Source organism: Pithys albifrons, chromosome 16, assembly GCF_047495875.1.
Source record: "Pithys albifrons albifrons isolate INPA30051 chromosome 16, PitAlb_v1, whole genome shotgun sequence".
Lineage (NCBI taxonomy): Eukaryota > Metazoa > Chordata > Aves > Passeriformes > Thamnophilidae > Pithys > Pithys albifrons.
In genome coordinates this window covers 14,461,314-14,484,722 of record NC_092473.1, presented here as the reverse complement: position 1 = coordinate 14,484,722, position 23,409 = coordinate 14,461,314, and the positions used below count along the sequence as shown (strand labels likewise).

General features: G+C 52.7%; 1 protein-coding gene across 2 annotated transcripts in view; it reads right to left on the bottom strand.

Annotated features, from left to right (window-relative positions):
• Positions 1-23,409, bottom strand: part of RAI1 (retinoic acid induced 1) — a 73,868-nt gene that overhangs the window by 32,395 nt on the left and 18,064 nt on the right. The window contains exon 2 of one of the 2 annotated variants that reach the window (XM_071571404.1): positions 6,881-6,961. The exons of the other annotated variant lie outside the window; for it this stretch is intronic. The gene's annotated coding sequence lies outside the window, so the exon portion shown is untranslated. The remainder of the gene's footprint in view (positions 1-6,880; positions 6,962-23,409) is intronic. 2 annotated transcript variants of the gene reach the window in all.

Here is a 23,409-nt window from a genome sequence, read left to right as displayed (position 1 = left end):
CCAAATGTGGTTCCTGGCTGAGCCATGGTCACCTGCACCCTGCTCAGTGCACAGCCATGGCACCATGCCCCCAGTTTCAAAGGGGTGCTGTGAGCACTGGGATCTCCATCACTTGGCTGGAAGACCCTCACACCTCATGGGGACCCTTGCTTTACCATGGCAGCAAAAGCTCAGGGATGCAGCCACCTTCTGCCCATGGAGGAGTTAAACCAGATTAGTGGAAGAGGGAGCAATGTCCAGCACAGCACCAGGAAGAGAAGAACGTGGCAGTGCTCACAGAAGAGCCTCCAGAAGGGCTTTACTGACAGCGGCTGCATTTCTATTTAACTGGCAAAGGAACAGGGTTAACCAGCAAAGAGGGAAACATCAGAGAACCCTTTAAGTCTTCAAAGTAAATCAGCTCCTGGAACAAACGCGCTCGGTAGCCAAATGTCCCCTTCTCCTTTGTGTGTGCAGAGATATTGACATTTATTATGATGTCCAAACCACCCAGAGGAAAGATGCTTTCCTTGCATCCAAGGGCCATTTCTCACCCTGGCACACTTGCAGGGATTTCTCTACTGCCCAGGCAGGGTCTAGCCCCCAGCACTCCCTCCTTTAAACCACTCAAGAGGGTGGACGGGACCATATCCCAGGGATGCTCAGCACCTTCCCCATGTCCACTGGGAGCCAGAGCCTCCAAGGTCCCACCACCACGTGTCCCCTCCCATCCAGCCCTGGCTCCAAAGCCCAAGAGCAGATGCAAAAGCCAAATGGTCTGAAGGGCTGCAGTAGCACAGCACGGTGCAGGTCCTGCCACAGCAGTCACAGTGAATTACAAGGTATTAGAGCCCCGTGCTGCCGTGTCTCTGTGCAGCAGCAGTCACGGTGAAGGACATGCTATGATAGGACTAGAGTCTCCTCTGGAGAATCCAGTCTCTGGCCTGGTGGAAGGCAGCAGTATGAGAGGCCAGTCGTGTTCTATAGATCATGTAGTGACAGGCATGTGAAGGACACACCATTACAGGACGAGGAGGGCTGGAAGCCGTGGTGTTTGGGGAGGGGGGGACGGCTGTGCCTCACTGGATCACTGAGTGCCCACGCTTTGCGAGCCAGCAGCCGTGAACGTTTTTAATTATGCTTTCCTCTTATCTCATTTTCATTTACATGCCGGTCATCTCCACCTGAGAACGTGGCCAGTGATGCTCTTTTTCAGCACTGCTCCCATAAGCATGAGCTGGATGGGACCCAGTGGAGCTGAAGGTCCATCCCCAGCACAGGGGACCCATCCGGTGATAGACCTGCCCTGCAGCTCCCACACACCCCCCACACGATGCTAAGGACCATAAGGGAGCTGGGCAGAGCCTCCCTGATGCTCAGTGTCCCTCCCTGTCGGAGCAGCCAATTTTAGTGGCTGCCATAAATGCAGCAGGAGCAGTGTCCCCTGGTGAGGCATCGAGCGGTGACTAAGAGCGGAGATGACAATAAAGCGGAGGAAGCAAGGTCTGACTGCAAAGCAGCAAACCAACCCCCCTGAATCCAGCTCGGAGGCACTCACTGATGATGCTCCCCCAAACCACAGCCTGAGCCCAGTGATGGGGAGCTGGGCTCTCTGGGGCTTGGGATGAGCTTGGCCCCGGGGCAGGCTCGGTTTGGGTGGAAATCCCAGAAACAAGAGGCGAGAAAGGCTTCCCCTATCAGGATGCTGGGATGGAGTTCAAGCCTCTTAGCAAAGCACACAGGGAGACTTGTGTACAGCCCCCACAGATAAATCTACCCCCTCAAAACATTCTCAGTGGTAAATGTGGTAGAGACTGTGCAGGACTTGACAGCTCAAGGTGTATTTATGGTGCTTTGGCACAAGGGATACAACCAGTTGGGATTTTTGCTTGGCTCTACCACTTGGGCATAGCACAGCCACAACAAACCCATTTGAATACCTCTTGTTTCAACCAAGGCAGAGATCCAGCCTATTCCCCACGGAGCAAGCACCAGACCTTGGGCCAAATTAATCTCTGATGGATCTCCATCAACTTCACGGGAATTACAACCACAATTTGGCCCATGCATGACATGTAAATCTGCTCATTTTTCTTTCAAATTGTCCAAATCCGGCAGCATTTGTTAGTGCAGGAGAGGGACGCATCCTTCGGGAGAGATCTCTTTGGATACCGTGCCAGCCCTTCCTTTTTTTTTTTTTATTTCCTTTGCTGCCTGGATAAAAGGCAAGTGAGACAGACCATGGTACATGTCTGAGCTGTTTGGGAAAGAAATAGGAATTTCCTCCTGCCATTCCCATTCTTTTGATAGGCAGGTGGGATGTGAGCAGGAATAACTCAATCAAGACAGAGCAATTTTTAATTAATTTGTGGATCCCTTTGCCGGCTGATTGCCTTGGAGACAAAAGGGAAGCCTCTCCTTTAACACTTGTGTGTGCCTGGTACTCTGAGCCTCCCCTTTTCACCGGCGCATCTTTGGTCTTGAAAGCTGCACAAAAGGAAGAATTCCTTGATCTTTTGCCTCGGCTTTTGCTAAGACGTAGACACACATGAGGGGGAGCTGGGTTGGGGTGGGGGTTTTTTTGTTTCTTTAATATTTTGGGGGGAATATTAAAGCCCAAAATGCACACAGAGAAGGGCGGGGAAGGATAAAACAGAAGGAAAAGGGAATAAAAGCCCTCAAAGCTCAGAAAGCAGAGCGTTTTCCGTCAACACCTTCTGCCCAGCCTGCTCCATCCCCAAGGGGAGGGAGTTGAAAGGTTCAAGCTACATCAAGTGGTGAGTAATGCAGCGGGAGGCTCCTGCTCGGGGCTGGGCTCTCGCCCTCCGCCATCGCTCCCTGCCCTGTGCCCAGTGCTGAGAGGGGCAGAGCCCAGCTCGCCCTCCCCTTCTCCCCCCCACCAGCCACCGTAGGGATGCGGGAACTTCCAAGGCAGTGAGTGACACCACAATTATCGATTGCCGGCTGCAAAGGCTTGCTCTCGCCTCCCCCCCTCTTCTCACTTGTTTTCTTCTGTGCAGCAGTTCCAGCCTTCAGAGACTGCTGCTGTAAAAGGCTTGGATTGACGGGGTGTCAAGATATCTGCTGCCCCTGGCTTTTAACGTTCCCTTGCAGCAGGGAGAGGGAAGAGCCCCTACACAGGTGAGGGGAGCTTGGATAGCTCCAAAAGAAAGGGAGGAATGAAAAGCCTTCCTCTCTCCTCCGTCGAGGAGATGCTCTTGAACCACAAGCAGCTTTTCCAGCCTCAGTTTGGCTGCGTGTGTCTCGGAAATCTCAAGATGCTGGGAAGGAGAGGCGGCATGCCAGCCAGCCTCTGCCAGTGCCTGCATCCTGCCCAAAATTAAGGCACCCAAAAAACCCACCACACTCCCCAGCAGGTCGCCATGGGGTTGCACACACACCTGACTGCCCATGAGATCTGGCAGTGGCCATTTTGGAGGTAGGGAAGGCAAGACACATCCAGGCCAGATAAGGTAACCCAGTAAAGTCTACAAAAGGACTGGGACTTTCCAGCTATGGTGCATCCTCTGCTGCTCAGCAGCAATGGCACAGAGGGGCCAAATCAAAGGGGTTTCCTACCAAAGACTGTTGAAGCAGGAGCTTCAGGTGACCCACCAAAGGCTGTGATGCCACTCTGCCCTATGGCCCTGGGACCAGGGCTCCTGGGTCCCCTGCCAGCCCTGTCCCCAGCTCAGCCAGCCCTCACAGCAAGTGCCATTCCTGCCACAAAATGGGGACAGCCACCTGCCTGCAGAGGTGTTTGTTTGCAAAGCTCGGCGGCACCTTGGGACCACAGCTAAGTGTTACGTGCTGGAGCCAGAGCCTTGAAATTAAAGCCGGCTCCACGACTGTCAGTGTCGACACCTGGTGATGGGAGGAGAGGGATCGATGATGGAGAGTCTGTCGCTCCTGATGCATCGTTGTCAGCGTCAATACACAATTCCCGGGGAGATCAGATGTCCAGGTTAACTGCTTTGCCTCCATGCTAAGCCAATGGGCTGGCACAGCCCCATCCTGCTCACACATCCTCTTTCCTGGCCACCACACTCACTCCATAGCCACCAAATGCCACTGAGAGCAGCCCCAGGGCTCGTGGCTCTTGTTTGCATCCATGTAGGGCTCAAGTGCAGCTCCAAAAGGTGCCTGGGGCTGAGAAGAGGACAAGTGAACAATAGGGACTTGCCCCCAAGAGCCTTTGGCTGCACCAAACCAGCCCACTGCCACAGGCAGCACTGCCATGAGACCACACGGGGACACAGGGCTTGGGGACAGCCACCACCTCCTCTGGCCACCCAAGGGGGCTGGGAGGGAAAGTGGTGGTGATGAGACCCCTGCAGAGGAGAGTCCCATCTGCCAGTCTCCCCTGACTGCCCCTATCTCGAATTTCTGGGCAATGGAAAGGGCAGGAGAGGGGGAAAACTTGCCCCTCCTGCCAGGCACAGGTCCTGTGGCTGTGTCCCACATTGCACCCTGGGTGGGCAGAGGATCCACGTGGCTTTGGCACAACACCTGTCCCCTCTAGGTGACACCCCAGACCCTGTGGGGCAGAATTGCTGTGACAGTTGGGTTGCATTGTGCTCTCTGCACCAAGCAGGATTGTGGCCCCTCATGGCACCCCAAAGTCATAGCAGTAAGCCCAGGCAGGAATCAGGAACCCTGCTTTGCACCCTCACTGCTGCCATTCCCATGTGCCATGCTGGGCAGGATCTGTGCCCCTTCCCAGGGGGTCCTGTGAGGACGAGAGCCACCCGCAGCCAGACTGCAGTGTCTCACCCCGACAGCTCCCGGGGGGTTCCAGCTGGGCATCTTCTTCAGCACAGAACTACCTGGGGGGAGCCCAGTGTGACTCCCCCGAGGAGGACACCAGGGGGTCCTACCTACTGTCAGCCCATGGAGCCACCCTGGGGGGACACAGCATCATACCCCGACCCCGGCACAGCCTGACTTGCCACCAGCCCCCCGCCAAAAAAACCCCAAAAAACAGAGCGCGGCATGAATAACAAAAGCAGCGATCAGTAAAGACTCTCCCAAGAGGCTGCAAGTTCTTCAATTAGAGCTCACATTATAGGAATGAGAAACTCCACACTGTCTTCCGTACGGATAACACTTTTTTCCCCCTCTCTTTTAAAGAATAAAGGGAGGGAGGGAGGGAGGGAGAGGAAGGCTGCATCTCTAATGCAACAGACAGGTCTGCTGAGATTCACTTTGGCTCTTATTTTGACTTTCATCTAAAAGAGCTGCCCTGGGAATCCATTAAGTCCAATTTAAATCGGCTCTCCGCCCTCACGGCTTCTCCCCGCCTTCGCGCCCCCTCCAGCTCCCTTCTCCCCCCCTTGGAAGCAAACAAACACAAAAGCAAGGCCAGGCAGGGCAGGCAGCGAAGGGCAGGCAGCGAAGGGCAGCACCGGCGTGGTTTCTGAGCTGTTCCCCGGGGGATTACAGCCTTCCCCAGGGCAGTTGCTCCATCTTTATTTCCGCCCAAATAAACACAATCCGGCCACGTTTGGATACCGCCTTCGGTATCACCCACCTCGGCGGCGCTTTTGGGGGACCAGCGGGGCTTTGGGACCTGCTTCTGCTCCCCACACATCTCCCCCCTCCACACACGGGAATATTTTCCTCTGATTTTATTATTTTCCAGTACAATTAGCTCCATTAACGCCACAACCGGCAAAGTTGGATGGGATAATAATCACACACTTCAGGTTTGGGATTTTTTTTTCCCCCAATGAGCTTCCCCACCCCACGAACATTCCTCAGCCTTTGGGAATTGCCCCCTCCCCGCAGCCTCACAGCCAGGCGAGGGACAGACCCCTCGCCTTTCATCTCACCACACTCATTCAAGCTCTGCTTCTGTCGTATAAGCAGTTTTCCAGCTCTTCCCCCCGTTCCCAACACACCCGCTCTGCATTGCATCCTATTCATATGTTTTCAATCATCGCCGTTTCGTTATTTAAAACAAAAGCACACGGTTCCCCCCACCCCCGGCAGCACTCCAAGCCCCCTCACCGGGCTCCACAGTTATTCCCTGGTTTGTTTGTTTATTAATGTCAACGGAGGATCTGGAGGCAAAATTTGCCGTGGGAGAAAGGGAGCGGGAGGTGAAAGTCCCACCGAGGGGTTTTCCAAAGGCGCAGCCAGATGTGCAAACCCCACGATTCCTTGGGTTATCTGCTAGATCCATTTTTTTCCTGCCCTGCCAGCCACCGAATAAAAGAAAGAAAATCCATCAAGTCAGCGTTCTCACGTGCAGACAACGGCAAGGAGAGCCAGGCGCCCGCCCGCGGCACCGCCGCAACTTTTGGAAGTATAAAACCATGCACATCCAGAACTCCTCAATTAAATAAGCCTCCCCGGGAAGATTTCCCTCTGCAGAGGCTCTCACAGCCCTGCGCCTGTTATTATTTTAACTTTGCAAAAGTAGGAGTCAGGATAAGCAAAATGAATCCATCCCTTCCACACACAAATATTCCAAGTCTCAGCTGCATCTTTGTTCAGACACCCATCAGTCGGCAAGTCAGGAGGGGTTTTGGACCGGTTGCAAATTTCTTTATTACTTCCAGAAAAGCAAAACAACCTCCCCCCTTCAACACTCCCCGGCTGCTCCGTTGCTGCTGCAAATAGGACACACGGACACACACACACACACAGACGGACACACACACGTACGTATAATCCCCCCTCCCTCCCCAAACTCCGCGATGCCGCCGCCGTGCATCCATTCAATCGCAGCGGCACACGAGTTGCACAAGAGAAAAATAAATCCGGAAAAAGCTCTGTCCGCCGCACACACCCCCCACACCACCTCCAATTCTGCTGCGGCTTCAGGAAGGGAAAAAAAAAAAAAAGGAAGGAAAAAAAGGGGAAAAAAAAGGCACAAAGATGTAGCTTGCAACAATACCTGCGATGGTCCTCGCTCTCTCCTCTCTCTCCTGCTGGCTCGCTCTCCTCCTCTTCCAGAGCACAGTAGCCAGATTAGATCCTTAGAAAAAAAAATGTGAGAAATAGCACAATTCTCCCTTTTTTTTTTTGCTTCCCTTCTCAGCAGCCCTTCTGAGCTCCTTCACTAACCATTATTCATAGACCACTAGGGGATATAAGGTAATTAGAAACGGCCCTATAGCATCCAGCCTGAAAATGTAATGCCAGCGGTAGGAGTGGTGGAGGGCTCTGGCTGCGGGCGGCTCCGGCAGAAAGTGCTCGCTGGAGCTGGGGACCGAGGTGAGAAGTGGGGTGGAGGAGAGGGCGAGAGGCAGCGGCTGCTGGCGGCTCTCCCAGCAGAGACCAGGGTGGCCAGGGACACCGAGCGGCACCGGTTTGGGTTGGATTTGGGAACGGTTTGGGATTTTGGGGGGATTTTTTTTGTATTTTGGAGTGGGCTCGCCGTGCCCGTGTGAGCCGTGCTGGGGCTGTGTGTGTGTGTGTGTGTGTGTGTGTGTGTGTTTGTGCCAGGAATAGCAATCAGCAGAGGCAGCACACAGAGCACAAAAATGCCATCATGCAGGGTCAACAGAAAGCTGCAGACATTTTTTTTCCTTTTTTTTTTTTTTGTAGGCTTAATCCTCTGGAGCGGGGGAGAGGGAAAAGGAGGAGGTTGCTGCCTTCTTTATAGTTTTGATTTTTTTCCCTCTTCCAACCTCGTAGCATCAGATTAACCCCCCCCTCCCCTTCTCGCACACACACACACACAGACACACACTCACACACACTCCAGCCCCAGAGATCCCAGCCCTCCACCAGCGCTGCACTGGGGAAATGCCGGAGTCGGCGCAGGGTGGGATGCGGGTCTGGGTGGGATGAGCTAGGTGGGCTCGGCGGCAGCAGGGAAGGAGAGCAGGAGGGAGGCAGAGCGGGGAGGGGGGTGGAGGCAAATGAACAAATCACACCTGCAGCTTTCTGCGTGCCGGAGCCAGCTGCAGCCCAGGCAGCGACCGGCAGGAAAAATCCAGGCTCGCGGGCTCCCAGCACCATCATCTGCGGGGATTTAGGTGCGCAGCGAGCTGATGGCAGCTCATCGCTGGGAGCGATTGATTTTGGGGAGGTTTATTATTAGCGGGAGGGGAAAAGAAGACGGTAACAAAGAGCGATCCTTCCACACACACTGAATTTTCCAAGGGGTAAATTAAACCCGTCGCAGGGGTGAGGAGGGGAAGGTGGTGCCCTCGCCAAGGCACGCAGAGCTTTCGTGGCCCTGGCACACCGGGACAATGTGTCCTCCACCGGGTCACAGCCGCGCAGCTCGGAGCGCCCCGGCTCCTTCCCAAAGGGTGCAAACGCCCAGCCCTGCCTCCTCCCACGACTCCGCTCTGAGCCTCTCGTTAATTGAACTAAAGCTGTTCACCTTGATAACGCAGCACGGCAGCAAGTTTCCGTGCCGTACGCGGGGGGCTGGAGAGCTATTTGATCCACTTCCAAGGCGCTGCCTTTCAATTCAACCCCTTGCTCTTGAAGGATGGATAACCAGGCCCTCTCTTTTCCCTGTTAATTACTTGAGATAGGAGGTATCAAGCTGCAAACCAGACCAAACCTCATAAGGGGACCCAGCACCTGCCAAAGCAGACTGCTTGTTCTCTCTTCCCCATCTTTTTCCTCCCCACCTTCATTCTTACCCTCATCACCATCTCCATCCAAGACCCAACCTTGCTGTTTATAGCTAATATACCACAGTACATTCCAGGCCACCTCCAACTTTACACACGCCTCTCTTCAGGATGTTAAACTAAGCTGGGACATCACAGCTCTCCAGGGACTCAGTGTTAACCCCCAACCACCAACCTATCTGCCCTTCAGAGGGAAGAGCTTAGAACCATTTGGCACTGAGGGCTGGGACTGCCACCCCAGTAAAGCCAAGGTGGGACAGATGTAATAGACAACACCTCCAGCTTCTCCTCTGGGACTGAGAGGAGACTAAAGGATTTGTTATTTTTTCACTAAAATCCCATCAATTCAAGTTTGGCCCATCCATGTCATTTCCTGGCTTTGGTATGTCTGAAATCCCAACCTCCAGGAGTCCTGTGATTTCAGGAGAACCCCAGCCCTGGTCTCCTCAAATCATCACTGGGGTGAGGAGAAAGGTTGAAACCACAAGCCCCCAAGAGCCCCAAATGCAAATTAAATCACCACCAAACACTTTGGTTATTAAATGCTGTGATTTTTCCGGCACCTTTATAGTTCTGCGCCTACGATTTACGGGTTCACAAAGGCTGATTTCATGACTTCTCAGCGTTTCCGAGGTGTCAACACCCACATCACCTCTGTTTGTGTGACACAGCCGTGTCTGTCTCAGCCCAACCACTGGCTGGGTGGGAGTCCACCACCTATCACAGTGATTAACTTTACTCATTAAAGCCTCCAAGCTCCTAGAGGATGCTGTTGCACAGTTGTGTGGATGGGAAAGTTTCCATCCCCTGGTGAAATCTGGTGCCAGAGGATCCCAAAGATGTCATCCTGAGCTACCACAAACCAGCACAACCAGGATCAAAAAGCCTCTTCCTATCTTCTCTGAGCAGGGTTCACCTTGCTGATGAAAGTTGGAGGCTTCCCTGGATGTAACCCCCCCACCTCCTGCTCTGGAGAGGCTAAAAAATAATGACTCATTGGAATGTCATCTCTGGAGCTGCTAAAACAAAGGGACTCTGGCTCCCTCAGTGTCTCACCCTGCAACCTGAAAAATAAAGCATGCTGAAGAAAATGAGCTTTTCCCCACCAGCCTCCTCGTCCATCTGGCCCTCCCATGCTCTGCCAACTCAGGGTCCCCAGGACCTCCCCAACACCTACATGGGATGCTCTTCCTCATCCCTCTTCCTGGCTGATGTTCCCCCAGCCCCACTCGCAATGATCCCAATGGATCACGCTCATCCCCTGGCCCGGTGACACCTGACACCAGGTGCCACACACCCCACACATGTGATGGTTCCTCACAGGCAGGGAGCAGCAGCCCTGCCCCAGCTCTCATCAAGCTCCGTGCATCGGCTCTGAGCGGATCCGATGGATTTTCATTTCCTAACTTTGCCCTTCGGGCTATTTCTAACGAGCTTCCTCATGCTTTAAAAAAAAAAAAATCCTTCATCTTGCAGCATGGTGTTGGAACAGCAACACTCAGGATGACTGTGCCTGCAAGGAGGCTGGAAATTAATTATATAGCAATGGCTTTAGGTAGGGATCCATGCACTGACCTCCTCCGCCTGGGACCCAGGGAACAGCCAGAAACCCCCTCCCAAAGTAAACAGGCTTTTTCTGGCCTTGAGAAATGTGTTTTCCTGCTGTGATGTTTGGTCCATGCAGCACAACCCTGGGCATGGAGCCACCCATGTCCTCCCATGACCCTGTCCCCTCACTGAACCCCATATCCCCAGTCCCAAGCCCCTTATGCAGACTCTGCCTGAAGCACCGGGTCCATCCACCCTCCCACACTCATCCCTCCCATGAGGAAGGAGGAATCGATCCTAGGCGCCTTAATTTCCACTAATCAGATGTTTTAATGACTTTCTCAGCGCCCAGCACATCCCCACTTCCCTTCACCACTCCCTCCGAGGCTGGCCCTGCTCCCGGGCTGTGCTGAGGCCCCTGAAGTCTTGAAGGCTTTCCTTGGTGGGAGAGCAGCGATTATTTCTCTCAAAAGGTCTCTTATAATGGAAACCATCTCTGCATCCTCCTTGGTCTCCTCCTGCCGTGACCCAGGCTCCGTCGAGAGGAGCTCTGCTCCAAGGCAGCACCGTGTTTCCATGGAAAGAGTGAATAGCAGACTCTTCCCAGTGGTTTATTAGAATTCCTTTTACTTCGATGGAGAGTTTTAGAGCAAAGTAAAAAGGCTTTAATGTGGGGCTAATGGAGCCCCTGGGAAGCCCAGGAAGGAAATCTCCCCTGGAGAAGAGGGGGCGTGAGGAGAGGGAGGGCAACTTTCAAGACAAATTCCTGGACAGGTTGAAATTTTTTTGCAGGAGCCATCTCAGGCAGTGAGAAATGGAAATGAATGTTTGTTTTATTTTTAACAGATGTTACAAAAGACCTGCCAGTAATTCAGCGAACGATGCAAAACCTAGATCCCACTCACTTTTCCCGGCATGTCTTCCATCCCCTCCTCTCCTGCTCAGTACAAATGCTTATTTGCATTTAGCATATCATATTTTAAAAAAAAATTAAGCAATAAAATAACAATCATACGCCATTTCATTTCCTCCCTCCCTAAGGCTTTGGTTTCAGTTTAAATCCTTGGTTGGAGCAGCTATTAATTGTTTTTAATAAATTTTTCTGTCTCTTCACATTTCCCAAAACTATTCTCTACTCACCCTCTTTGGGGGGGTCTCCTCTGGCCTGGTCCCCCATCCCTCCCTCTCCCTGCTCGTCCCCTAAGGAGCAGCTCTTGACTCTGCAAAGTGTTTGGAGTCCCAGTGTGAAACACAGCCTGCAGCCTGTTTGGGGGGAAGTACAGGGACTTGGCTGCAGTTATAAAGAGAGGGAGATAGAAAGAGGTGGAAAGGAGAGGAGATAAACAATTGTGGGGTCCTAAGACTATCCAGCCAGGGGCTGGAACAGGAGTTAAGAATGTGACCCTCTGAAAAACACCCACAGGCAACTTTGAAGTTGATCTAAACCCCACCATGATGTCAGAGTGGTATTTGGGGTCAGATAGAGCATTTGTGTCACACATGAAACCCTGACGTGGGATGCCAGTGACAGTCATGGTATTCCAGAATGGTTTGGATTGGAAGGGACCTTAAAGCTCATCTCATCCTGCCATGGGCAGGGATACCTTCCTCTTGCTTCAACCCCTGTCCAGCCTGGCCTTGAACACTACCAGGGATGGGGCAGCTTCTCTGTGCCAGGGACTCATCACCCTCACAGGGAAGAATTTCTTCTTAATATCCAATCTATCCCTGCCCTCTGTTGGTGTGAAACTATTTCCCCTTGTCCCGTCACTGCATGCCCTGGGAAAAAGTTCCTCTCCAGCTCTTTTGTAGTCCTGGCCAGAGGAGCCCTGAATCCCACAGATACCAGATTTCCTGAAAATGAGCAGTTTTGGCAGCTCCTGGTTTAACTCTTGACTGCAAAACACAAGCTGCAATGGTTCCCCTTTTCATGCCTAACCATGGAATACCACTTCTCCTCCCCATACATGGCTTTCCAAAGAACAAAGTCTGAGAAAAACCTGGACCAGGCAAATCCAGGGCGATTTCTGCCCTGTTTCCCATTAGCACCTCTGCATGCACAGCTCTGAATCCACAGTCCATGATCCCACACAGTAGCACACCTTGTGTCGGATTCATACTGCGTCGATGCCTTGTTTGTGGGATCCCAAGTAGGAAAGGAGGAGAAGGGCTCTGAAGAGCAGCTACAGAGCAATGCTGGTACAAACAGGGTGTCCCTGAGCCCTTTATAAATCCTAAACAGTGCTTGATTTCCAGGCAGAAAATGGCATCTGTGTGCATTTCCAGGTGACGGAAGAAAACTGGCTGTTTTCACTGAGCTTTCTCCTCTTCCCACTACAATCCTGCACCTGGTTAGCAACTGTCGGAAAGAGGTTAATCACAGTCCTTAAATCAGGAACCTCGTTGTGGTATGCTCGGGATGCACATCTGTGCTCTCCACAGCTCATCCCCAGTGGCATTTGGGAGAAGGCAATATGCCAAAAAATCCCCACCCCCAAATAAGCCAAATCCCCCTCAAAATGAGCGACAAGCATCCCAGGGTGCAGGATCCTGCTGATTCCTCTAGATGGTCTTGCAGCACATGTGAAAGGCTCATGGTGCTCCCCAGCCCCACCATGGCTACAAGTTAAAGGCATCTTGGATAATGTGGGGTTGGCACAGCTGTTATGGGGCAAGAAAGGTTTTTTAGGGACTGGGTTTTTGCTTGCTGGCCAGCCTTGTGATGGAGGGGAGGAAGTCTCACCTGGAAATGCCTTGGGTGCAGGAGTAAACCATGGGGACCAGGGGGTGGTCTCACACCCCAACCCAGAGCTCAGCCCTTGGCAGAGGAAAGTCTGGAGCTCCACCAACTGCTGACTCCCCAGCTTGGCTCCCGATTTCCAAGCATTGCAAAAGCTTGGCCTGGCCTTGCTATTTCTAGGCCTGTCTCGGGGGAGCACCCTGCTCTCCCTGTTTTGGGAAAAAGCAGCATTTTGGATCCCGGGTGCTCAGCTGGTGCTGCAGAGCCGGTGGTGTTCCCCGGTGGAGCCCAGGGCTGGTCCACGCGTGCACACAACACACACGTGCACAGCTTGGAACACGGAGAGGAATTGATCCCGGAGGCAAATCTCTTTTGTTCTAACCCCGCTGCTGTAACTGGATCTCCCCAGGTTCTCGGCTCAGGAGCCGCAGCGGATCACATCGCTTTCATGCCTTCTCCCAGTGCCAGCTTGTCACATTCCCCCGTCGCCGACGGCGGGGAGGGGACGAGCGGGAAGGGGAGGCATCGCTCCCAGCGCTTGTTTACCTCGACACTGCGCACGAGGGGAGTACGGCGGTAATGAGCAAAAACCTGGAGGGAGCAGATTGCAGATCCGCGGCATGAGACCACCCCCAACTCACAGGCTGCCCCTTTTTAACGAGGTCCCCCCCCATCCTCCTCCCCGCCAGGCTCCCCGTGCCCTGACATCTTCCTGCCTTTCCCCGCTGTCTCATTCCGAGTGCAGAAATGCTGATTCACAGAGCCCGGCGCGGGAGGCGTTTGGGAGGCAGAGAGAGCAGCACAAACACCGCCCGAACGCACCGACCTCCCCGGGCGCCTTTACACCGGAGACTGGCGACAATGGAGTCGCTGCAGATTAATCCACTCTGCGATTATTCCAGCACCTCTCTCCCAGCGACTCCCTCGCCTCTCAGCAAGGTGAATCCATCCCCTGTGCTTCCCGGGAGAGCTTGCATGCGAATTTTCCTTCCCTTTCTGCACAGGGGAAAAGCAAGGTGAAAGATTTCACGCGCCACACAGCGAGATGCCGGGATAGCGGGATGGGGGTGGAGGTGGGGTGGATGGCACTTCCCCAGGGAAATACTTTGCTTTCCAAGTGATAAGGCAAAGTGAACAGCACCTTGACCTGCTGCCAGGCATGTGTCAGACCTCACTTGTGGATGCTTTGATGCATCATCAGCAATCCAGACCCTGTTTCCTCCTCCCAGGGCAGCCAGCGCCCAGCAGCAGGGTCTGTACCATAATAGCAGTGGGCACAAGCTGAGCCTGCCTGCCCTGCCTCATCTCCCCTCTCCTCTCTTGCCAGCGCGGTGCAGCTGGTGCAGCAGCAGGGCTGAAATCCGAGACAGCAAAAGGATGTTTTTCCAGGGCAGGCTGTGGAGAGGGTGTCATCAGCAGACCAGAGCAGGCAAATGGATGCAGAAGCAGGTGATGGCTGTCCAAGTATCTCGCTTTTCCCAGGTCCCTTCCCGCTGGGACAAGGAAACGTTGTAGGAGAGCTCAGGTGAATAGATCCGACCTGTTTTACTCCATCTTGCATTCAGTGACACTTCATGGGTCCGGGGACACCAGGGCAACAGGACACCCCTTGCCACCACCAGGCTGCTGCATCTGCAGCCCTGAGGCTCAAAACCCAAACCCACCTTATATTTTATTACTTCCATGTGTTGTTTGCTGGATGTGTGGAAGCTGTGCCAGTCCCCTGATCCCCTCGGCAGGGGTTACTGCCTGCCTGCAGCCAGTGGGAGAGCTGGGCTGTTCATCTGGCTCCCTGAAAAGCCATGGTTCATCTGAATAGATTTCCACCATGGAACTGTAAAGGCCCCAGTGGGTTTGAATAGGAGCCCTTGAGGTATTATCTCAGAAGTGCCTCGAGGCAACCACCTGAATCCTTCTGTGACAGCTGCACAAACCTGGAATGTCTCCAGAAGCTGGGGATTATGGACAGGCCTTGCAGAGGAGCCCCCAGACCACCACAGCCAGCACCATCAGCTCTCAGATGCTCCCACACGTGCCCAATCCTCAAAAAACAAGGAACGGTGATGCTAAGAAGACCAAAGCCCTGATGCCGAGGCAGGAAACCAAGCTTAAGTTTTCACATTAATCATATCGAGCTCTATTCTTTTTCATCTATTTCAAGGCAAGTCAAAAAGAGGTTCACACTCTCCCCTGGCAAACCACAGAGGATGACGTGAGCCTGTCTCTTGCATTGCAAGTAGTGTGGCAAGCAATTAGCAAGTCATCAGGAATTTAGATAGGGTGGGCAGGATACGATCCCTCAAAGATCTGGCAGGAGCAGAACCCACCCCAGAGTTTCCCATCAGGCATGGAAGGCAGCAGAGGGACCAGGGGCTGCTGGTAAGCTCTCACAAGCAGAGAAGCACCAGGTACCAGCACAGCCTGATGCCATAAACCACTTTGCTCACGTTTAGGCTGTGCTGTAGCTCAGAAGCCCTGGGCATTCAACACAGATTTCTCCTCACTCATTTCCAACCTCAGCAAAGTGGCCAGGGCAATTCCAAGAGCTGGTCCTCAGGCATCCAGCAGGCCTGCTGGGTCACAGGGTACCCCATGCATGTCCTATCCCTGGGTGTTTTGGCATTGCATCAATTCTTGCTGCTGCCACTAGTTTCACTCCCAGCAGCTATGACCATGCTGGTTTCCACTCAGCATCCTCCCAGCAGCCTAAATCCTGCTCTCCTGGAAGTAGTGGCAAATCCCATTCAAGAGCCTTCTGTGCTCACCTTGAAAAGCTGCTTCCGCTTTGGTCCCCCACTGCTGCTAAACTCTCATCACACAAAGCCCTGGCACAGCACACAATTGGTATGGTACCATCTTACCAAGACCACTTTGGAGGGGGACATGGTGACTTGTAGCCTCCCCACATACCTTTCTGGTCTCCATGAGCACCCAACTAACCCCAAAAGAAAAAAGGGAGTCTCATCCCCAGGTGTGAGTTGCCAACCGGGGCACACACCACCCTCCAGAAGGAACTGGAGTGCCAGGCAAGTTGCACAGGGGGGTCTGATCTTCCACCCACCCTTTCTCCTCTCCACTGCCAAGGTAGCAGCAGACAATGCTATCTACTGGGTTGTCAGCCGGCCCTCCTCCCTCTGTCTCTTTAGCCAGAAAACTCTCCATCTGTCTCCAGATGGGGTGTTTCTACCACTCCAGTCAAACTGATTCAGAGTGGAACAATGATGCTTTGTTAACAAAACAATTTTTGTGTGTCAAGCCCTCCTTCTTGTGGGTTTTGCCTCCCCCCACCAGTCCCCAGTGGGTCAGCTTTGTGTGGCGTCCTACATTTTGTTGTTTCTTTCACATTTTAAAGGCTCCGTATTTTAGTACAAAAGGTGCCTGTGGAGCAGCTTTTATCTGCGAGGCAAGATTTGACACATACGCAGATCACAATTGCGACAGGAGGTTTGTGATGTGGTGGCTAAGGGTGGTGTCAGGACCTTCAGAGTGATGAAGCATTATTTCCAGTGATTTTTCCCTCCAGGATAAAAATTAGAGCTGGTCCAACGCTGCATATAAGGATCCTGTGAGCTGGAATTCCCCAAGGGCTCATGGAGAGGGCCAGAGAGAAAAAGTTTGAGCTTGCTTTGGTGCAGGGCAGGCATCAGCTGTGTCCACCTGTCCTTCTTGTGTCCTCCTGTGCTATCGGGTGTACATGGAGCAGCAGATCTACATGGCCTTAAGTAAACCATAACCCTCTCCCCAGCACAAACCCTGTGGTCGGTCAGGAAGACCAAACCCTCAGCCCTCCTGTGGTCAGAGTCTCCAACTGAAGATCCTGGGGCTGTTTGACTTTTCCCCAGCTATCCAGGGTTGGATCATCCCCCTCAACCCGCTCCCTCCTCATCCAGCAACAGGAAGGATATAGAGGCCCAGGATGGGTTGTCAGAAAGGAGATCTCTTTTCTCTTCCAAAGACATCTCCACCCAGGCCTCCAAGAAAATCAGCTTTTCCTTTATTTTTCTCTCTTTTTTTGCCCTGAAGCAACAAGCACACAAACCACCTTCTGCTCTGCACAAAACCAGCATTTCCCAGCAAACAAACAATCAGCTCTCTGGCTCCAGAGCAAACAGCTCTGTGTTCCTAAGCAGGCTGGAAATTCTGCATAGGGGGGACTTTTTCTTCCTGCTCCCCCCACATTTGCAAGGAAGGTCCCTCCTCCTCCCTGTCCTCAGGTAACAGCATCTTCATGGAAACACCAATATTTTTATGAGTCACCCCCCTTCTTTCCCGCTCATACTCTGTGGCCAACACCCCTCTGCTTTCAAGATCAAAGCCGAAGGGGACCAGCTGTGTCGCGTCCTTTCCTCTCCAGCCCTTTCCATCTCCATTTGCAGCCGTCGCCAGTGGAGTCCCTGCTGTTCTGACAGCGCTTTGTGCTGCCTATCCAGCACCACAGCTCTGTGCCCGCTGACTGCTGCCCCTCCATCCCTCTCCTGCCATCCCTGCTCCTGCTCCAGCCACACTGGGAACACAGGGAACCCTCCAGAGCTCTGGGCTGTCTCCTCTGGCATGCATGGCATGGGAGCTGCCCTGCTGGCTGCCTCGGCTGCCCTGCCTGTCATGTGCTGCCTCAGTGGGAGAAATGTGCTCAGAGAAGAGAGAAATGGGATAATCCGCTTCCACTGAAATCCCATCCTAATTCCCTGTGTTTGGAAACTCCTCCACAGACCAGAGCATGAGACTGCACCTCCTTCCAAACCAGCAACTCCATGGGGACCTTTGCTCCGTGCTCCTTTCTGCATGGGTACAACCCCAGCTGGGAAAGTCCAGGTACTGCTGAGAAAGTGGCTGAGGAATTTCCCTCCCTGTCCAAAAGGCTGAACATCCTGCACAGCCCCTGAGCTGCAGAAGGAATTTGCAGCGTGGTGGGATAATCAGAATCAGGGATGTGCTTCACTGAGAGAGGGCAGGGTTAGATTAGATATTAGGAAGAAATCATTCCCTGTGAGGGTGGGGAGGCCCTGGCACAGGTTGCCCAGGGAAACTCTGGCTGCCCCATCCCTGGAAGTGTTCAAAGCCAGGTTGGATGGGGCTTGGAGCAACCTGTAGAAGGTGTCCCTGTCAATGGCAGGGCTTAGAATGAGATGAGCTTTAATGTCCCTTCCAATCCAAAGCATTCTGTTACAGGATTCTTGCTGCATCCAGGAAAACCTGTCCATTTTTTTGTCTCCCCCTGAGTTGTTGTTTGAGCACATTTGAAGGAAGCTACTTCCATGTGCAGCAACTCAAAGGTCTGATGGGTCCACCTTTGGGGAGTACACCCCATCCATCACAGCATCTTGTCACATCACATGCACCTCCTGGATGCAGCAATACAATCCCTGCTTCCCAACACCTTGCTGTAACTCAGCCAAAATCCAGCTTGGAGTTGTCTCTTCTACAAGGACTTTGGAGAAAGCATCACACAGAATTAAGTCTCAGTGCTTTTTATATGTAAAGCACCGAATTTAGCTGCTAATGGCAATTCCCAGCAGAAAAGGTTGGTTAGTAGTGGTGGGTATATTTATGAATACTTTCTAAGCAAATGCTGTGAGGCAGGAAATGTATCAGTCCTCATGGAAAGCTCCTCAGGCTGCTGCTGCGGGCATCTAAATGCAAAGTTTCACTATGGCTTTTGAGTTTTGTGCTCTGCTACACATATCCCTCTCAAATCTCTTCTCTCAGGAAAAGTTTCCCAGTCTCTCTCCTGTGGTCACACGTGTGTCACCGTGACCTGCCAGCTCAGCAAGGGCAGCAGCATCTCCGTCCTTTGCCAGACACTCCACTGACTTGCCAGTAAACAAAAGTCAGGGGATATACTTGACTGGTCTCCTTAGCAGCTCTCTCCAAAGTGGCTAAGGGCTGACACATAAAATACCCACGTCCCAGATTTCTGGGAGGTTTTCACTGAGAGCACATTGTTTTTCCCCAGCAAAGCTAGGAAAGAATTTACAGTCAGTCTGCACAGCAAGACTGCTCTGCTTTCTCTTTCCTGGGACAGGAACCCAGATTGAAACAGATTGCTAGCAGCTAAATGCAAGTTCCTTAGCAGCTTCCAGGGTGAAAATATTCCCTCTCCAGATCTCCTTTTATGTCCACAACACATTATTCCGGTGGAGGGCTCTCTTGCTAAGAAAAGCATGGGTAACTCCCAGCCTTGTCTCCAAAGCGGTTCAGGTGTGGGAGCCAGCTCCCCTGCAAGCATCCCTTGGTCCTGCTGCCCAGCTGAGATGTCCTTAATTCCTCCATCTGCCCCCTCCAGGCTCTGGCTGGCTCGGCTCTCAGACAGTGAATACATACAGCAGGCTGCAAGGCTGCTTCTCCTAAATATACACTTTTCCCACGGCTTCAGGAGAAACGGTATCTTCTAAGTTCCCCAGCCTACTCCTTGGGGTGCTTCTGGGGCTTTCCGTGCTAAGCTGCTTTTGTCCCACACACCCCATGCAGACAGACAGGAGGTTCACACCAAAACCCACCTCTCCTCTCTGCCTTTAACTGAACCAAAACAAAAAACAGATGGAAAATCAAATGCTGGCAGTGTGAAGCATGTGGGCTGCACTTGCATCAGCCCTGCTGGAGCTGCAGAGTGTATTCCCTCCTGCTCTGGGGTCCCAGAGCAAAGCCAGCCCTCTCCAGAAGGGTTATTGCTGGGAGGGTGCTGCTATTCCCCCCTGCCAGGAACTGAGCAGCATGGAGGGAACACAAGAGCGAAGGAAGGGAAAGCCAGAGGCAAGAGCAGGCTTAGCATTTTGGGATAACACAGGAGGAACAATTGCACAATGCACAGCAAATGAGGCATGGGGGTTGCAGACAGAGTAGTGTCACAAACTGGACACTGAGCTTCTTTTAACCAACTTCCATCCATCCCATACTCCCTGAGGCAAAGCCCCTGGGGGAGGAACACCTTGGGACCACAGAACTAAGGCTGTGCCCGAATGAATGCATGGCATTCCATGGCCATAAGCCGCTCAGGTGTCCTTAATTCCAGGATTTCTTACACACTCCATGGCTGACTCTGTAACTTTAATCATGTATTTTTTAGTATTGTTCTTGTGCACATGTGAGCTTATCTTCTTTTACTGAGGCCTCTTCTTTTCACCATCTTCTTAGGATAAACAATACCCAAGACTCTTCCATGTCTCTGCTTGGGAGTGCATCAGTGTCCCTAAACTTTCCTGAATGCTCCTCAATTTGGCAGTTGCCTTTCTGAACTGGGGTGACCCATGCAGTGAGTGATGGGGCTGTGAAGGCTCAGCTCCAGTTCCCACTGGAGCTTCCCTCACTCTCCAGTGTGCTCAGAGGTTGCTCCCACATGTGGACAAGCATCTGATAACTGGTGTGCCAAACCAACGCTCATGGCACAGCACGGCACAGCACGGAAGGGCAGCAGGAAGAGCAGGAGCAGAGGGAGCCTGTGGTGGGGGCAGGGACCAGCAGCGTGTTTGTGGAGTAACACTCAAACTGCCGTAACGGATTGCCTTGTTTACACTGAGCCCAGGGAAAATCACTCCAGGGACAGACAGAGAAGCATCCAGAAGCCTCTGAGAGCAGGAGAAGCTCCATGTCTTCCTGCCTCTTACTTTTGCTTTCAAAAACATCCCCCCTGCCATTGCTGTAAAGGGGCGGAAGCTTTAAAATCACTGTAATAAGCATGTGAGGGATGAGGAAAGGAAAGGAAAGGAAAAGTGTTATCTGAGGAGAATGTGGCTCCTCTGTGGGAGCTTGTGCTCCCCCTTGCCAAGACGAGTCCTTGGCAGCCAAGAATGCTCCAAGAGGGGCCACTGGGCCATGGGGTGCAGTGAGGACTTGCCATGAAATGCTGGGAGAGAGAGAAGAAGAAATAAGAACCACCTTAAGGGAGGGGAGCCGCCAGCAGAACAGTTAAAATGACTAAATACTTTCCCAATATCACTCCTCCACGTAAGCATTGCTGTAATTGCCCTTGGGATGTTGCACAACGGCGAAAGGGAGGGGCAGGGGCTAGCAGAGAGGGAGTGAAGGCGTGCAAACCTCCAAATCTCTGTCCCAGGCGCTGCTGTCATCGAGGAGAGACGCTTACAGACATCTCTGCCACCTCGGGCCCCGCTGCTGGATTTAGCCCCCAAGGGGCCATTCCTCACACGAGCTGGAGGGCTCCTGGGAGGACTCACTCCTCATGCCTCTGAGACACAGTGGGCTGCCCCAGGGAGCAAGAGCAAAAGGCGAGGAGGAACAGAGCCCACGCTGCACTGTGTGGCAAAAAAAAAAGAAAAAAAACGAAAAAGAAAGAGAGAGAGATATAAGGGCTTCATTCAAACGCTCTCACTCTCTGGAAGTCTCACGCAGAGCAGCTGGTCTTTAAGACTGTCACAAGCACGCCATGCAAGCACAGAGTCCTTCCATTTCTGGGTGCTTTCATTAGTGACACTCTGACAGGGGCAGCCACTCGACCCCCATGTGAAGGAAAAAGGCTGACTCATTCTTCCAGTGATGCTCAAGAGCAGGACACGGTGCTCAGTAGCGGCAGCACGGGTCCTCTCCTGCTTCCTAAGCCAGATCACTGGATCCAGGCTCAGATGCCACACACATACACATGCACCAGCTAATCCGCAGATGTGCTGGGTCCCCGGATACAGCATCCACAGCCCTTGCTTCCAAAAGCTGCTTGTGGATGCTTGAGTTGAAAGGGAAACCTCTGAGAGATGCAGTCTCAAGGTTTAAAACATCTGTGGGCCATCAGCCATTAAATGGGATGCTATGCTGGTTTGCTGCTCTCGGGTCTCACGCCAGGTTCATTGCTGTGCCGGCTGGGTACCGTCCAGCAATGCATTAAGTGATGTGACTATTTCTGTTCTCATCACATGTTTGCTCTCATCCTCTCCAGGGTGTGTGCAGGGGGAAAAAAACACACATTCATTATGGAGTGTCTTATTTTGGCTTTTCCTTTCTCTGCGCAACATTGGGCTGTTGGCAGAGGAGAAGGGGGATTTTGTTTTCCTAATATCCATGTACTCAGGTATTTCTGTTAGAGGAGGCAAAGTCAAAGAAATGCTAATCAAATATCCAGGAGTGCACAGTGCTGACATCTGCACCTCGCTACTATATGGCCTTTCATTAGCATTACCTAAATGTACGACCATACAAAGAGCAGATTTCCTTAGCAACAGGGCTGCCTTCATATTTCCTCCCCACTACCCCCTGCCCTTAGAAGAAAAATGACTTCAGCTCTTTCTCTGAGCAGTGCTGCAGCAGTGCTCCCCGACGCTGCCAGGCTGTGCTATATGCTGCATCTGGGACGCCTGGCTCTCCACGCCGGGATCCGCCAGCCATAAAGCAGCCTCTTGACTTAGCTCTTCTGTACAGCCACAATAAAACTCCTCTCTTTTCCTCACAGAGCATATGCAAAACAGCCCTGTAACAGCAGAGGGGGGATCCTCTCCTCCAGATGACTTACAGCTCCCCTCGCTGAGGGAGGATGTCCAGCATGCTCAGTGGTGCCAGCATCCTCGGCTGATGACTCCTCTGCTCCCTGCCACCTGGTTGTGGGGTGACAGCTGCCCATGTCCCCAAATCACACTTTAAGCGACCTTTGCCTTGGGCAGGGAGCTGCCAACCCCCCCCTCTCCCCAGATTTGGGCCAGGAAGACTGAACACTCCATCCTCCGCGCTCTCTCCCGGTGCCACAGCCTGGTGCGCTGGGCTATTTTAAGAGCTCGTCTGGGAGACTGGCACACGCACCGCGCTGCCGGGAACTCCCTGCTTCTGTTTCAAAAAAGCTGGAGGCTGGGAGCCTGCTGGGACTCACCCTTGTGATTCCCAAGGTCTGACCCTCCTCTCGCTGGGACTGGCGCAACGCTGCTGAGTCAAACGGAATTAGTCCCAATTAGCACCGGAGGAGAATCGTGCCCCCCCAGGCATTTCAACACCCCCCTCCAGCCAGAGGCTGGGACCACTGAGCCTCCCCCTCCAGCCATGCCCCTGCTTTTCATCTCCTTGCTCTCCAACCTGGTCGTTCTGTGTCGCCATTCCCTGCCTTTTTCACACGGATACTCTCTCCCTTTCCCATTATGATAGGGTCTTTGATTGCACGATCGCATAACTATAATGAGACAAATATTTATTTTGCAGATATGGGTTAATCAGACCGAAGGTATAGAAATATTTCATGCGCTAATCAGAGTACCTTCAGCAATCAGTATAGTAAATAACTCAGGTAAATTAACATAGGAGAGTTCCCTTATCAGGTTTTAGTCTAAGATATATGTGCATTAAGGACTAATTTGCTCTCCCCCCTTAGATTTGGGCTGGAGCCCAAGATGAGGTTTGAGACCAAGGTTCCCTCCCATCAGCTTTCACAGGAGCTGTACGGGCTTTGCTCCTGGCAGGATCAGACACCAGGATGAATATTCAGCAGCGTGAACGCCTTTGTTTTCTGTGCTCTGCACCTTTAAATTTCCAAGGGCTCTGCTGTTTGCAGCTCAGACAGCCTTTTTGCATTCAGTTCGCTGCAAGCTGACACAGAAGACACGATGGAGCAGGTTG